This window comes from Mus pahari, chromosome X (genome assembly GCF_900095145.1).
Source record: "Mus pahari chromosome X, PAHARI_EIJ_v1.1, whole genome shotgun sequence".
Taxonomy (NCBI): domain Eukaryota; kingdom Metazoa; phylum Chordata; class Mammalia; order Rodentia; family Muridae; genus Mus; species Mus pahari.
This window is the reverse complement of record NC_034613.1, coordinates 140730646-140748017: the sequence shown is the minus strand read 5'-3', so window position 1 is coordinate 140748017 and position 17372 is coordinate 140730646. Positions and strand designations below refer to the sequence as shown.

At 39.6% G+C, this 17372-nt stretch overlaps 1 protein-coding gene across 7 annotated transcripts in view; it reads left to right on the top strand.

Moving 5' to 3' along the window:
- The window catches only part of Reps2 (RALBP1 associated Eps domain containing 2), a 218286-nt gene that overhangs the window by 26112 nt on the left and 174802 nt on the right, over positions 1-17372 (top strand). The gene's annotated exons all lie outside the window — the stretch shown is intronic.

The window sequence follows — 17372 nt, the reverse complement described above, 5'->3', positions numbered from 1 at the left end:
TAGATATATAGATATATAGATATATAGATATATAGATATATAGATATATAGATATATAGATATATAGATATATAGATATATAGATATAGATATAGATACACACTATTACTTGAATATAGGAAATATGGGCTGGAAATATGTGATATAGCTTCGTGGTAGAGTACTTGCCTAGTATGTATAAGACCCTAGGTTCAATCCCCAGACTACAAAACAAAGCAAAATAAAGCCCAAAAGAGGAAATTTAATATTAATGCAACCTTCTAGTCTCTGATCTAGATTTCAGATTCCTTAGTTATCCCTAAAACATTCTTTGTTGGAGTAGTTCCTCTCCATTGTACACTGTAGCCAGCATGGTGTACGGAATTGATTTGTCATAGCTCTTTCATTTCCTTTGATCTGGAATAGTTGCTGTAAGTCTTCATCTGTTCTGTTCTTTTCTTCTTTACTGACACAGGGTCTCACTGTGTAGTCCCGGAACTTGCTTTATAGACTAGACTGCCCTCTAACTTGTGGCAATCCTCCTGCGTTTGCTTCTGAAGTGCCGAAATTTCAGGCATATACCACCATGTCTAGCCTTTCTTTTTCTTCGATCACATTGACATTTTGAAGAAGGATATGTCATGACATTATTTTGTAGAAAGTGCCAAGTTTGGGTTTGCTTGATTTTTTTTCTGGATAAGTGATTTACCTGTCCATACTGTATCTTCTTGTAATTTTGATCATTTGGTCAAAGTGTTATTTAAGCCTGTCATAATTTTAAATATGATACACTAGAGTGGTCAGTGTTATGGAACATCTTACATTAGTGTTTTAGATTGAAAATTTATGACTGAAAAGTTTTCAAAAACTGCTCATATCTGAAACTGGGATTAGTGGTGCCAACCTGTCACCCCCAACTACTAGGGGGTTTGAGGCAAAGGGATTACAAATTCAGAGCTTGCTTGGACTACAGATTGAATTCAAAGCTAGCCCAGAAAGTTTAGGGAGCTACTGTTTCAAAAATTTAAATAAGCATAAAATAAGGGCTAGAACTAAAGGTCATTGGTGCAGTGTTTGTGTAGCATGCACATGGCCCTGTATTTACTGTCTAGTATGGCAGATAGACAGATTGGATATACCTAATATGAATTGAGTTATTCACTATAAAATGTGAATGAATAATTTAGCCATTCATGAGTATCTAACCTTCCTTCCTTACCGTCACTTCTTTTTTTCTTTGTTCCCATGTTTTTTTTTCCTTTATCTATTGCCCTTTTTTCTTTCTTTGAATCTTTTTTTTCTTTTGTGAGGTTGGTTCTCTCCATGTAACTCTGACTGGCCTGGAACTTGCCACGTAGACAGTCTGGCCTTGTGCTCACAGAGATCCACCTGTGTCTGCCTCCTGAGTTCTGGGTTTTCTCTAAATCTTTCTTTCTCCCCCACTTTCTCTCTCTCTTCCTTTGTGCTTATTTAAAATATATAGTTCAGGTTGGCCTTGAACTTGCTATATAGCTGTGGCTGCCTTCTCTCTTCTCCTGTACTGTGATTAAGCCAAGTGTCACCGCACCTGGCTCTGTTTTATTTCTTATGCAGACATTTGTCTTTTTAAATTTTTTTTTTTTAAATTACTAGATCTTTTTCTGCCTCGCATCTTAACTAAATATTTTAAATACATCCTTTTATTATAGTAAAGCATACATTGAATTAGCATCTTAGTCATTTTGAGCCTACAGTTCAATGCTAAACATACTAAACACATGATCACACAAGCATCACTAGCATCTGCTTGCACCAGGATTTTCACGTCTTGATGGCTAGTGTTGTCAACTTGACAGAGTCTAGAGTCACCTACAAGGCAAGCCTCTGGACATACCCATGAGGAATTATCTAGATTAAAGGTAAGCTCTGAGAAGGAGAGGGGTTATCTTGATTATGTTAATTAATGTGGGAACACCTACTTTAATTATGGGCAGGTCCATTCCCTGGGCAGGATACAATGGAGAGGGAAAGCGGAGCACTAGCTAGCCTGGCCACTGCTTTCTGATTGTGGACTGAGGTGACCAGTTGCTCCAAGTACCTACAACTTCCCTGTCATGATGGACTGTGGACTGGCTGGTTTTGCGTGTCATCTTGACACAGGCTGGAGTTATCACAGAGAAAGGAGCGTCAGTTGGGGAAATGCCTCCATGAGATCCAGCTATAAGGCATTTTATCAATTAGTGATCAAGGGGGAAGGCACATTGTGGGTGGTGCCATCCCTGGGTGGTAGTCCTGGGTTCTATAAGAAAGCAAGCTGAGCAAGCCAGTGGAAGCAAGCCAGTAAGGAACATCCCTCCATGGCCTCTGCATCAGCTCCTGCTTCCTGACCTGCTTGAGGTCCAGTCATGACTTCCTTTGGTGATGAACAGCAATGCAGAAGTGTAAGCTTCCACAACTTGTTTCTTGGTAATGATGTTTTTTGCAGGAATAGAAACCCTAAGACAGACTGTCCTTGAACTGTGAACCAGAATAAGGCCTCCCTTTTTTTTCTTGAACTGTTTTTTTTGTAGATGGTCTCATACTGTAGCTGGCACTCCTGGAATCATGTTGTCCAGATTTATGTTAGACTTATAAAGATACTCTTGCCTCAGCCTCCCAAGTGCTAGGATTGTACAGGTGAGCTACTATACCTGGCTTTTTATATTCTTTAAAATATATATTTTGGGAATTTTTCCATTCTTGAGTTTGTGGAACTAAAATGAAATAGATTCCCAGTTGAGCATTGAAAGGTATTTTTTTCTTTTGTGGTATTGGGATAGAACCTAAGTTCTCACACACGTTAGACAAGCACACGACTACAGAGCTGTTTCCCTAGTCTTCTTTTTACTTTAAATTGGAGATGGACTCTCAGTAAGTTTCCTGGGCTGACATTGAATTTACTCTGTAGCCCAGTTAGGCCTTGAACTTGCAATCCTCCTGCCTCAGCCTCTAGTGTTGTTCTCAGTAGCTGGAATTATAGGCCTGTATAACAGTTTCCAGTGGAGGGTTAGGGTGCTAATTTGCTTTTGTGGGAATGAGCAGGAGTTTCATCTAGGCAGCACCCAGGGTACAGGGTAGTAGGCCCTGCTATTCCTTTTAGCTGGAGTTGGATAGAAGTAAAGCTCTTTACTTGTTGAAAGCAACTCCTGCCTGTAAAGTCCGAGGTACTCGGCCAGTGGGAAGGACTTTCTTTGCACTGTTTGACTTCTCCACTTCCCCTCTTTCTCTTGTTTCTCCTTCCTCTTCCCTTCACTCCCACGTTCTTTTCTTTTCTTTCCTTACCCCTACTTTTCTTTTAGAGATAGAATTTTAATGTATAGCCCAGGCTGACTTTGACCTCACAGTGTACCCGAGGCTAGCTAGGCTGTGATCCTCCTGCCCCAGCCTCTCTCACAGGCTGGGATTATTGGCATATGCCCTCAAACCTATCTTGATTCTCATTCACTTCCAACTCTTGTCTGAAGACTCCCTTGTCATTACTTCTGTGGTTGTATCAAAGTGGATGCAAAACATGGTAACTGTCTGTTGTGGGTACTTAAAAGCCCATCTTAGTGTCTTGTAGTGAGCATTCTCATAGTTGTGTTGGTCATGGATTGGGGGACACATATTCCTGGCTGTTTATTACTGCTCCATAGGGCATTGGGTAGTTGAAAACTGGAGGTTCTCTTTCCAGGATGGCCTATCACCATTCTGTGATTCTTAGTGACTGTGCTTAGCCTCTCTGTGCTGGGTCATGTCCATCTCTAGGGCATTTCATATGGCTCACACCTTGGATATTCATACCATGTGGTCCCTGGATATTTCTACTTCTCAAAGGCAGTGATATAATGAAGATCTTTATTTCAAATTCAAGTCAGTATTGGTAAAACTATTTAATATTGGCATTTTCTTTTTTCAAAATATATATTGTTTTAATAAAATTTTAGTTTTACTTAATGTTTTTATTAATTCCTTCAGTATTTCATACAGTGTATTTTGATCAAATTCACCTCCAGCTCCTTCCCATAACTCCTCCTAGATCTGCCTCTACAACTACTCTCTACCCCATCAACTTCCCATCTTCTTCTTCTTACACTTTTTTCAGAATTTCATAGAGTTTATTTTGATAACATTCAACCGCCTAACTCCTCCAAGCTCCACACTACCTCCCTACACACCCATCTTCATGTTTTCTCCTTTCATTTTCCAGCCAATTGAGTCTAATTCGTGTTATCTAAATACTCTCGGGCGTGAAGCTGCCGTGAAGTATCATCAACCTCCTAGGCGGCACACCTTTAAGGAAAACTGACCATCTCTCTCCCAGCACCTACCAAGTGCTACTAGCTCTTTAGCTAGGGCTGGGAAGTCCTTCCCGCTCCCCACCCATGGCTCCATGCTGGACTGTTGACGGTCTTGAGCTTGAACATGCTGTTACAATCTTTGTGAGTTCATATGTACAACTACCCTGTGTATCCAGAAGGCAGTCCTTTCTTTTAGTCATCTACCAGTTTTAATTCTTTCAACTTTTCTACCCCCTTCCTCAAACATTCCTGAGTCTTGGGGTGAGTGTGATATAAAAATCCTATATAGGGTTGAGTACTCTGCAGTGTACCCTCTTATTCTTTGCATATTGACCAGATGTGGGTCTTTTAGTTGCCATCTACTGTAATAATCCTCTCTAATGAGAGTTAAGAGATGAAGTAATCTGGACTGGTGAGATGACTCAGCGGTTATGAGCACTGACTGCTCTTCCAAAGGTCCTGAGTTCAAATACCAGCAACTACATGGTGGTTCACAGCCATTTGTAATGAGATCTGACACCCTCTTCTGGTGTGTCTGAAGACAGCTACAGTGTACTTACATATAACAATAAATAAATCTTTGGGCTGGAGTGAGCAGGGCCCAGGACCAGAGCAAGCAGAGGTCCTGAGTTCAATTTCCAGCAACTACATGATGGCTCACAACCATCTGTACAGCTACAATGTGCTCATATACATAAAATAAATAAATCTTTAAGAAAAGGAGATGAACTAATCTATGAATAGAGTAATATGTCATTTTAGAAGTTGTTTTAATACAGTGTTCATTTAGCAGAATAATACTATGTTTCCCATAGGGCTAATCATAGGTTCTTGGTTCTGATAATGGTGTTAGATATGGGTTCCATCTCATACAGCAGACTTTAAACTCAATCAGAAGTGGTTGGTTACTCCCATAATATTCATGCTGCCATTGTACCAGTGAGCAAAGCTTGCCAAGACAGTAATTGTTGTAGCTCATAGTTTTCTAGCTGGGTAGAATTGATGGTTATTTTTCTCCTCTGGTAGCATGCATAGACCTTCCAGCATTATGAAAGCTAGTCGGTATAAAGCTTTCAGGTCAGTAGCAGCCTAATTTCTCTGTCTTTTAGGGCTCAACATGTGTTATACTCAGCAATTGGGTTTACTATCATGTTCTGGAGGGTAACCAAGATTCTCACTAGTCAACAAGTAGAAAAGAGATAGCCTATACCTGGTATTGGAGGTTGAATTTGCTGGCATAGGGTATCCAGTAGGCTATTGTTACTGTGTTATAGGGCAACCCTATTTAAATTATTTTAAAAACAAATATGTATATATTTCAAAGACTTTCTAATGTAGAAGGTTTTTATATGACTTCTTCAGAAGGCTTTTAGTGTGAGTCATCTCTCTCCATAGTCCTTCTTCTCCTGTCATCTCATCCCCAATCCTATTTAACCTTCTCTGTTTTGTTCTTTCCCTCTTCTTCTTTATATTACGGTATTGCATAGCCCCTCTTTTGAAAGCTCTCTCCCCATGTCCCCTTACTAGTTTCTTAACATCTATGGATATTTCCCAAGTTTGCTTCATTAAAAAAATAGTCCATGAATTCCAATTTGTGTTGCCCATATGCTCATAGGTGTCTCCACTTGAGTATAGTTGACCTATCAGATCTACACATTATAGAAATTTATGACTCTCCCAGAAATAATCATACTGTCTATACCTCTTCAGTTAGGGGTTGGAACTTGTAAGCCCTTCCTGTTCCACACTAGCCTATTGACTGGCTTAATCTCGTGTAGGACTTGTGCAGGCAGCCACAAGTGCTGTGAGTCTGTGAGTGCATGGGTCTTTTCATGAGTAGAATACATCATTTCACCTCTTGCTTCCCCAGTCCCTGGCTTTTATAGTCGTTCACTTCCTCTCTCTCTCAGTGGTTCCTGAGCCATGTGTGTGCTTGCACACATATGCATGTGACTGATCTCCCATTTGTGGCAGAGCACTCTACAGATACTTTTTCTTTTGTCATAAACTACTCAGGATAAAAACCTAAAGGAAAGAAGAGTGCTTTGCCTTCTCTGCTTTCTGTGTGGATGATGGCTTGTTCAAATAGCATGGCATCAATTTCTGGACTTGATTTGGATTACTGAGCGCTATCCTTCAGAGACAATTTCCTAATGCTTTCTCACTCATCTGGCATGAGCACTCATTTTACTCAATAAAAACAAGATAATAATAACAAGCTGGAACATCTTCATAATAAATACATTTGTACAGCTTTTCAAATCCTAGGTTATTGAAATTCTGTCAGCCTTGGATGATTGCCATGTTCCTTCTGCCCTTGTGTTTTCTTTCTTTCTTCCTTTTTTTTCTTGAGCTATTCCTGCTGATGTCAGAAGGATGCTTGAAGCTCTAACAGGAGGAGTGGCATTGCTGAGTACAAAGTGATAAGGATAAGATTATGCTAATCCCCCTGAGGCTTCAGTAGAAGAGTGTCATGCCATTTTAGTGTATGTTTTACAGGTAAGGCAAAAGTATTAAAACATAAAGATAAAATGGTCTCTTAAAGGTCAGTAGATGATTCTCTCTACCTTCTCTACCATAGTAACAATTAATAATTCAAAATATATGTTCCTTGGACAAGAGCAAAATAGTAGCACTGGATCTTTTATAACCCTGTGCTTATTACTTGTAGTGGAGGTTTGTAAAAAATAATTAATTAGCTATAGTCCAGCCAGGCTACAGCTTTAGGGACAGCGCCTCTTCCAGTTGTTGGGGTACCCACATGGAGATTTATCTTCACGTTTGCTACATATATGCTGGGGGCCTAGGTCCAGCCTGTGTGTGCTCTTTGATTGGTGGCTCAGTCTCTTGAGAGTTCCCGGGGGTCCAGGTTAGTTGATTAAGTTGGTCTTCCTGGAGAGTTCCTATCCCTTTTAGGGCCTTCAATCCTTCTCCCAACTCTTTCATAAAGGTCCTGACCTCTGTCTAGTGTTTGGCTGTGACTGTCTGCATCTGTTTCTGTCAGCTACTGGGTAGAACCTCTCAGAGGACAGTTATGCTAGACTCCTGTCTGCAAGCATAATGGAGTATCACTAATAGTGTCAGGGGTTGGTGCTTGCCCATGGGATAAGTCTCAAGTTGGGCTCATTATTGGTTGGCCATTCCTTTAGTTTCTGCTCCATCTTTGTCCCTGCATTTCTTTTAGGCAAACAAATTTTGGGTCGAAGGTTTTGTGGGTGGATTGGTGTCCTTATCTTCAAACTGGGGGTCCTGCCTGGCTACAGGAGGTGGCCTCTTCCTGTTCCATGTCCCTACTGTTAAGGATCTTGGGTAAGGTCACCTGCATTGACTCCTGGAGGGTGTGGAGGGTTTTTCAAATAGGAAAAGTAATGCTGATTCTAATTAGAAATCTTGAGGCATTTGATATTTGAGACAAAATTATCAGGAAAGGTGAGAAACAAGTGGTTTCTAGCTTCCAGCTCCTTCTTTTCTATGGGTAAATCAATAAATAGTTTTTGATGTAGTGATGAAAGAAATTTTTGATAGGCGTTGCTCAACTTCAGAGTGCCATTTACACAACAGACAAACCTCTGAATTTTCCAAGTGTTTAATGACATCCCAGATCAGGGTTTTGAGTGCCTGGAAGTAGTTCCCTAGAATTATTTTGGATGGTCAGATTAGAAGGTTTCTGTCATGACATATATTACTTTGTGCTTCAAAATTCTTTATATGGTGTCAAATATGTGGGAGGATTTAAATAAATTCTCTTCAGTACTTCATGGGATGAGATGATCCAATGGGAGCTGAATGTTTTCAATTAGGACGTTTCCATGGTTACCATTAAGCATGCCAAAATTCATAGCCACAGGAGATTTTTACATCTTTCAATATTGATTAAGAAATCTGAGAACAATTTCAAGAAATGTGGGATGTAGGTGGAGGCTAAATTCTGAGAATAGTATAAAATTTGCCTTTTCTCCCCTGGTTCTTTAAAGGATAGCTCAAAAATATTCGAGGCAGTCAGCCAAAGTCAGTAACGGGATTTTCACCAGGAGATAGTCCAGAAGGAAAGGTAGCAAACTTATATCTTTCATCTAGGTCTTGTTTCTTTAGTTATTAACATTTAGTTAATGTTATTTATCACTATTTATTAACATAAGCTTTCCTATGTGTGGGGATGAGACATTGGTGGTATAAAAATGAGAATTATAGTCCTTTGTGCATATGTGCATATGTCATGTGCAGAAAACACATTCTAGATAGTGTTAGCAGACACCTTTACATTTATATCAGTCTTGGAAAGATTTATGAATTAGATTACTTTAAAAAAAAAAGAGAAGAGTTCTTTACCTCAATTTTTATCTCTCTGAGGATCTATGGGATGGAATTCCAAGTGGACCCTGACCTTGAATCAAAAAAAAAAAAAAAAACCAACCACATCATTTTGATTAACCATGACTGTTCAGTATTTTCATTAGTCAGTGAGTGTTGCCAAGAAATGATAGCATACAGCCCTAGTTGTGTCTTAGTAAATGTGGTAGTTTGAATAAAAAAGGGCCTCATAGGCTCACAGGGAGTGACACTGTTAAGAGTTGTAGCATTGTTGGAGTAGGCACAGCCTTGTTGGAGGAAGTGGTTATAGGGGGTGGGCTTTGAGATTTCAGATGCTCAAGCCAGGTCCAGTTTTCACTTTCTTCCTGCTACCTGCTGATCAGGATGTAGAACACTCAGCTCCTTTTCCAGCATCATGTCTGCCTGTGTGCTGCCATGTTTCCCACCATAATGACAATGGACTAAACTATTTTATTATTATTATTTTTTGTTTGTTTTTTTTGAGACAGGGTTTCTCTGTATAGCCCTGGCTGTCCTGGAACTCACTCTGTAGACCAGGCTGGCCGCGAACTCAGAAATCCACCTGCCTCTGCCTCCTGAGTGCTGGGATTAAAGGCGTGTGCCACCACTTCTGGCTTGGACTAAACTTCTAAACTGTAAGCCAGCCCCAGCTTTCCTTTATAAGAGTTGCTGTGGTCATGGTGTCTCTTAGCAATACAAACCCTAACTGAGACAGTAAACTGCAGATGTTTTCATAACTTCTGCAGATAAGGTTCTGAGTCAAGAGTTGCTCTATAGCACAACCTAGCTTGGATTTTGCATGCCCCTTTCAGCTTCCTGAGTGTGTTTTGTAGGCATGGATCACCATGCCCTGGTCTGCTGCAGATACCTTCAAGTAGTATTTTTGCTGATTGTTGATTTTGAATTTTGGAAGTTACTAGAATTATTGGAAACTCCTCTTTATTTTTTGTTTTTGTTTTTTGAGGCAAGGTCTCATTTGGCTGGCTTGGGACATGTGGTGATCCTCTTGTTTCTGCCTTCCATAGTTTTTATTTTAATTATCATAATAAAGAACACATTGCTATATCATAATTTATTATTTTGTAATATTTTAATGAGTATTTCAATATAATTGGCTTCCTTTAAAATCCCATTTTTTTATATTTTGAAACAACATGTAGAAATTTTTTTTGTATGTAGTATCTCTCTGTGTGTATGTATGTATGTATGTGTATGTACATGTAGGCCAGAGGTTAATTATGATTATTACCCCTCAGGAATCATGCACTTGTATTTTTGAGATACTTTTAGATTGTAAAGCAATTCTTTAGCTTAGTTTGGTGAGAACTGATCTGAGGTTTCTCCATGAAACCATGCATAGTCACAGAAGGGACTGAGAATGCAGAAAACAGGCAAACTGATTGGAGAGAGATAGAAATGAAATGTGCTTGGCTTTTCCCCAACACATTGTTCTGTAAAACGTGGCAAGTGAATTTGCTGTAATATGAGACTATCTTTTTGGTATTTTTTTGTTTTTTGAGGCATTTTTTTTTCTGTGTAGCCCTGGCTGTCCTGGAACTCACTCTGTAGACCAGACTGACTGTGAACTCAGAAATCCGCCTGCCTCTGCCTCCCGAGTGCAGGGATTAAAGGCGTGCGCCACCACCTGTCCAGCACAGAAGTTTCTTACGTCTGCAGAACACAAACTAGTGCTGAAGTGGGGTAGATCAGGGCTGCATTCTTGGTTTAAAAGGTGTGGTGAGTTTTATCAGTTTTCTGTGAACATCCCTGATGTTTAAAATAGTCATGCCTCTGGGTATTTCAAGAGTGGATAAACTGCATTGCTCCTTAAAAATCACTGGTCCCGTCTTACTGTTTGCTTTGGCTGTGGCTTCGCGTAGTATGTGGCCAGTGAAGGCTAGAGGTGTTTTGTCTTCTTCCAGGTAGAAGCCTTTCTTCGTCAGTGCTGGGGATAGTGCTTTGGCCTCATGTGTGGTAGAGAAATGCTCTAACTCTGAGCTACTTTCTCAGCCCTAGGCAACAGCGTGAAGATCTAGCAAGTGGTTTATTTCTTTTCCTATCTGTCATGACAACTGGTGATGTTGTAGACTCAGCTCTATCAGTTTAGATACCAGAATGATAGTGATGTTGGTCAGAATCCTAGCAAGTTTTGTAGTATGAGCAAGTTTACATGATGATATTTTAAGTTTTTAAGATTTGGTGACTATAGGGAGCTCCAAGAAACTGAGCCACCAACTAGAAACATACACGGGCCAGTCCAAGGCCCCTGGCACATATATAGCAGAGGTCTGCCTGGTCTGGCCTCAGTAGGTGAAGACACACTTAATCCTTGAGAGACTTGAGACCCTAGGGAAGGGGGAGACCTGATGGGGAGGAGCAGCAGGGAGGAGGGTTAGGATGAGGACTGAGAGAGGTGGCAATGACTGGAATGCAAATAAATAAAAAACAATTTGGTGACTATTTGATATTTTAACATAGTAGTCCTCAAACAGAGGCTATTTAGTCCCAAACACCTCGAGACATCTGAGAATGTCAGCTGATATCTTTTGGTTGTCACAGTTAGGGAAGTGATACTGATACCTAGTGAGCACAAGGTCCAGGCTAGTTAATTCTCAAAATAAAGAATTATTAACTCCAAATGTCAGTAGTGCTAAGACTGAGAAAGCCTACATTAGTGTAACCTAGTTAATAATGCAAGGATATTGAAAAGATTAAATGGAATAAGTTATATAAAGCTCTTTGGCACATGGGATGACCTTTTGTTTTATAACTATGTGACAGTGTCTGGCAACAGCTCTGAGTTCTTCCCTTGCCTTTATGGAAAATTAGTCTTTTTTAGACTTCCCTAAGGATCAGTATTATTTAATTGTTCTTGTGTTTATAAATCGAGACTCTGAAACAAAGGAAAAGTCTTTTATTCATCTTAAAAACTGAGGGAATTTGCTGGGCATGGTGATGCTTGTCTATATTCAAGCCCTTAGCAAGAGAATCAGTGAGTTAGTTTCAGGCCATCTGGGGCTGTATAGTAAGTTCCAGGATAGCCTGGAAAGGAAGGAGGTAGAAGGGAAGACGGGTGTGTGTGCTTGCAAATGGGGGGGGGGGTGGAGAAAGAGGAGCAGGATAGGAGGGAGGAGACAGGGGGAGATAAGGAGGGGGAAAGGAGGGGGAGAGGAGGAGGAGGGAAATGAAAGTTAAGTGCTTTTGTACAAAATTCTTTGTGTATAGCTTGTTTTTTTATTATTATTTTTACAATGCTCTTTGAAATTGGTTATTTCCCATTGCCATCTTGTTTTTATTAAGGAAACAGGAGACACACATAGAGCATTTTTGATTGGCCCAGGATTTGAAGTGCATTTGTTTACCTCCAGATACCAATTTTTGCCATGCTATATACTACATTGGTTTCAGTGATGGCAACATTGATTTGTAACAGTTGCATGTTGTCTTAGTAGGAAGGTAGCTTAAAGCCTACAAGGTTAAAAAATGAGCAGCTATTATCTCACATCATTTCTGTAAATTAGGACAGGAGGAGATAACCTGGAGGATCTGGCTTTGGGTCCTCTTTGAGGTTGCAGTCAAGATGTATTCTAGGGCTGCAGCTGTCTGAAGGCCGATTGGAGGTTAAAGATTCATCCACTTCTGTGATGACCCAGTGAAACAGTGCTTGGCAAGAGGCTCAGTTTATCACTATGTGTGCCTTTCCTTATGGCTGCTTGAGTACCTTCAGTCATTATTGACATGACCGATGACTGCCCCCAGAGTGAGGGATCTGAGAGAGACAGTAGGGCAGAATTCACAATTATCTTTTATGCTCTTACCTCAGAACTCTCATGTTATCACTTTTGCCCTCTTCTGTTGGTGACATTCTTGACATGATATGGCAGACAGTGGTACTAGGCACCATGAATAGCAGGAGGTACAGGTCGTCAGACTCCACAGTAAGATCCTTTGCCACAATTAGCTAAACTTAAATTAGATTTTATTTTTCAGATCTATAATTTTATTTTATACTTTAAAATATTCTTATTGGCTAGGTGTATTGGTACATGCCTTTAAATCTCAGCACTGGGGGGTAGGGGTCGGGGGGGGGAGCAGAGGCAGGCAGATCTTTGTAATTTGAGGCCAGCCTGGTCTACATAGAGTTCCAAGATAGCAAGGGAAACATAAGCCCTATCTCAAACAATTCAGATTATCTAAAATATGAGTGAAAATATAAATCTAGTTTTGTAAATATGTAGAAAATGGGGAAAATAAAATAATTAGTATAAAAGTTATGGTTAAAATACTTCATTTGTAGGGCTTAAATATATTTTTGTTTTAAGTTGAAACATACTTGCATAGTGTTATCTCAGTATACATACAGTGTGTGAGCTGAGATCATAGTTATTGATGTGTTTGTCATATTTATAATTTGTATCAGGAGCATTCAAAATTCTCTCTAGATATTTTGAAATGGACAATCACTGACAGCTACCATTACTCTCCTTGATATTGAACATTGGAAGTTATGCCTTCTGTACAGCTGTATCTTCAGACTTATCAACCATTCCCACCCTGTTACAGGAGTTGTCTTTCAGTGAGGTGTGCTGGCACAGCCATTGCCGATGAACCTGGGTGTTGTTGTGTAGTCCTCACTCATTCCAAACTCATGCCATTCCTTCTGCACATGCTCCCAAGTGCTGCAATTTCAGTCGTGCACTACCACACCCAGTTTTATGAGGTCTGGGGATTGAACCTAAGGCTTTGTACATACCATGTACTCTGCCAACTGAGTTATATCCCTAACCGTTTTTACTGCTGATTGGATGCGCATGAATGCCAGCCAAAGTGTAGATGCAAGGCCGGGAGGCATCCACTTCTAGTCAATGTGTGCTGTCTGTTAGTTCCATTGGCTCTTGGAAAGGGACTTTGAACAATTAGCCCTGAGATTTTCCCTGTGTAGCTTGGAAATTAAATTAGGTTTTCCTAAAAATTGAGAATGTCAACTGGTGCTTTTTCTTACTCAGCTGAGCTATACTTTTGCTTACTATGCTTGGCTTTGAGCGTTCAGCATTTGGAGGGTTGTAACAGGGTGTCTGATCATGCACCCACAAAAGAAAATGGTTTCCACCCTAGGAATCAGCACATTACTTCTAAGCACTGTTGAATACAGAGGCATAAGACTTGGCTTCTTTCAAGCGTTTTCTTTTTTGCTTCCTAGATTGCATTCAGTTGACCGTGACCGACTGATTCCCTCCCCCCACCCCCACCGGCTGTGGCTCACTCACTCATTTTTTTGACTCCTGCTGTCCCAGTGTCTTGCTTCATTTACACAGTGATAGCTTTTCTTGATTTTTATCTCTTAGTTTGACACCCTGTGTGACGTATTTTCTTTCTTAGACATAGGAGAGATTGAAAAAAAATTCCACATTTGTTTGAAGAAAACTTACAAAAGCAATAAGCACCATAAAAACCGTTTGGGTTTTAATTTTTCCTGTAGCTAGAAAGGTGCCTTCTCATTTCACAGTGTCCAGTGTAGGTGGTCAGCGCAATCATGGCTGGGCAGGATGCCAATAGCTCTTTAGTTTTAGGTAGAGCTGGGTCCAGTGTGCTTACTATAATTAATAGGTTAGAGTAAAAACAATATATAACATAGTTGTCTATATAGGTTAGTGGTATGGGAACAGAGTTGATGCCCAATATTTAAAAATTGGGAAGCTAGAGGTTTTCATAATTTTAAGTTACTTATTATCAATCTTACAAGTATTTTTGGTCATCTTAAGTACTTGGCTAGTTATATTTTCTAATATAGAGGTTTTATGGGCAGTTGTTTTTAAAATGGACTAGGGTGAGGATTAAAATTAATTATAAGCATCCATTTGAAAGGCTGAAAATGTTCTATCACAGAAAATTTCATGGGATGTATATGTCGTCTTTCTGCCTTGAGGAGTAGCATTCCTAAGAGCTGACTTTTATTTTGGGCTTTCTGCTGTGTGTCAGCTATGGCAGCTCATAAGCATCTTTTGTGTGTGTGTGTGTGTGTGTGTGTGTGTATAATGTTATGTTGGGACCTGGGTGGAATATAAATCTTTTATTGTCCTAAATCTGACTTTAATCCTTTGCATGGCTCTGAGAGAAAATCAATTTCCTCTGCTCTGTGAAGATTTTTCAGGTCAGCGCTCTTTGGAAGTCTCCCAATTCTCTTAGATTAAAATAGATTTTGTTTCTGTGCTACATACTGGTATCAGTTTGTAGGACATTGGGATCTAAAAAGTGAGAAAACAGAGGCTGACAAGGTATCTGTGCATTCTTGGATTTCAGCTACCTTTTTGACATTCTTCACCTTTGAGGAGCCAAGGAGTGTGTGGGCTTTCAAAGCCATCATTTGGGGACAAGTTGTTAGTGATGCTTGGTAGGTGAGGCTGAGCATGTTAGGGAGTTCTGCTTGGTGACTCGCTCACTTGCTCACTAGAACGGACCTACTCACTGTAATTAACCTGCTCACCAGAAGGGCTTAGGCTCTCACTACTATGACTTTCTAGAAGTAAGAGGACCAAATCACACTTTTATAGTTTCAGCTCTGAAAATACCATCTTTCAGGACTCTAGCCCCCCCAGTTGCAAGCAAACCAGCATGGCATGGCCTCATTGGCAGTGAAAAGCAGAGGGTAGATGCTTTTGAACCCTTGTGGGTGTTTTGAAGAGGGATTGATTTATCATAGACATGTAATTCCTTGCTTTCCAGCTGTGCTAGTAGGTGCGCGATTTTGTTGTGATTTGACTTAAAAAAAAAAAAGAACCTAAAACCATATATTTCGAGACTGTTTGGATAAAAAAAAAATCAATATTTCTTTTCTGTTTTTCTGGAAAATGCAACGATGTCCTCCCACCTCCAGTGCTGGGGATTGAACATAGGGTTCCCACGTGATAGCCAAGCATCCTATACTTGAGCTAGATTTCCAATCTTTTTATTAAAAAAATTAGGGTCTCATGTAGTCCAGGCTGGCTTTTTACTGTGTAATTAAGGATAACCTTGAACTCCTGATCCTTGTATCTACCATGCAAGTGCTTGGATTATAGGTATATGTTACTGTGCCCAGCTCTTAGCATATCTCCCCCTTTGTTTGAAATGCTGATCTCACCATGTTGTCCAGCCTGAGCTTGGATCTTCCATGTCCTTGTCTCTGCCTCCCAAGTAGCTGGGCTTTACAGGCATGTGCCATCATGCCCAGCTCAGAAGGACTGTTAACTCTACCTATCCTTCTACCCAAGTTAGTTGATTTTTGTCTTATATTTAGCATACAATATGTCATTATTATTTTCTGCAGGCATTTTTCTTTAGACACGAGTTTAGCTTTTTTATTTTTTCTGTAAAGGCCAGATGGTAAATATTTAGTCTCTGCAGGCCATATGGTCTGTCACAAATGTTCAGCTCCACTATTGTAGTGCCAAAGTGGCCATGATAGCCTGCAAAGGTCTTTGCATGCCCATTTTCAATGAAACTTATTTATACAGACAGATAGTAGGGAAGAATTGGCCCATAGGACAATTCCTAATTTAAAGAAATTGATAATCTTTTTTTCCTTTTCCTTTTTGTTCCTCTCCCCTCCCCTTACATCTTCTCTTTACACCTTCCTTTCCTTTACATCCCTTAAGGCTGGACTTGAACTTTCTCTGTAGTGTAAGCTGGTCTTGAACTCCTGTCCTTCTTGCTCTTCCTCTCAGGTGCTGGGATTTTCAGGTGCATTCCACTACAACAGAGCTTTTCTCCTTTATTTGTTGCTATGCATTTGAATTTCTCTCTAGACTCTTTTATTTTAGTACCAAGGATTAATCCAAAGAAAAAGCTCTTCCACTGAATTATATCTCCAGCCTCAAATAACTTTCTAGGCAAGGATATCTGTTCTTATCATTGTTTTTCAACATTGTGTCGTGAATCCTAGCCAGTATGCCAATAAGGCAAAAGAAATAGAACTCATACAGATTATAAGACAAATATCTTCTATTTACAGATTAACTATGTAAAGAAAACATGTGAAATCCACAAAAGTATTCCTAATAAGTGTGAGATACAAGATAAATGTTAAAAATGAATAATTATATACTAACTGTGAACACATAAACACTAAAGGCAAAAAAATATACTACCTGGGTATTTACCGAGTGTATTGTTCAGTGGTAGAATACTAGCTTAGCATGTATGATGCCCTAGGTTCTTCCATAAGAATACATAATAATACTACTTACCATTAGTCAGAAAGTACTAATATCATAGCCAAGCATCCTATACCTGAGCTATATTTCCAATCTTTTTGTTAAAAATTAGGGCCTCATGTAGCCCAGGCTGAAACTGAAAAATAAACCTAGCAGAGTATTTGTAGGACGCATGTCTTGAAAACCATAGTGGTGAAATAAATCTTAGTAGATGGAAAGATGGTATCATAGTCATTATTGGAAGACTCAGAATAATCGGAGTTGCAATTCCCTACAGATTGAAACACAGCTTTAAAATAATTTTATGAAAATCCTAGAAAGATTATTTTAATAAATATTTTTTATCTTAAAGCATACATGGATCACAACAAGATCTATTTGAAATGGCAAAGGGCGTGGAACACCTAACAGTATCTTCTAAAAGAAGTAGAAAGCAGGAAGAATTAGTCATATACTTTAAAAATGTACTGCATAACTACAGCAATAAAGACTGTGACAATAGGTGAACGCAGTTAAATGCAACAGGATAAAGAACTAGAAATAGGCCCTCAGAAATATGCTCAATTGACTT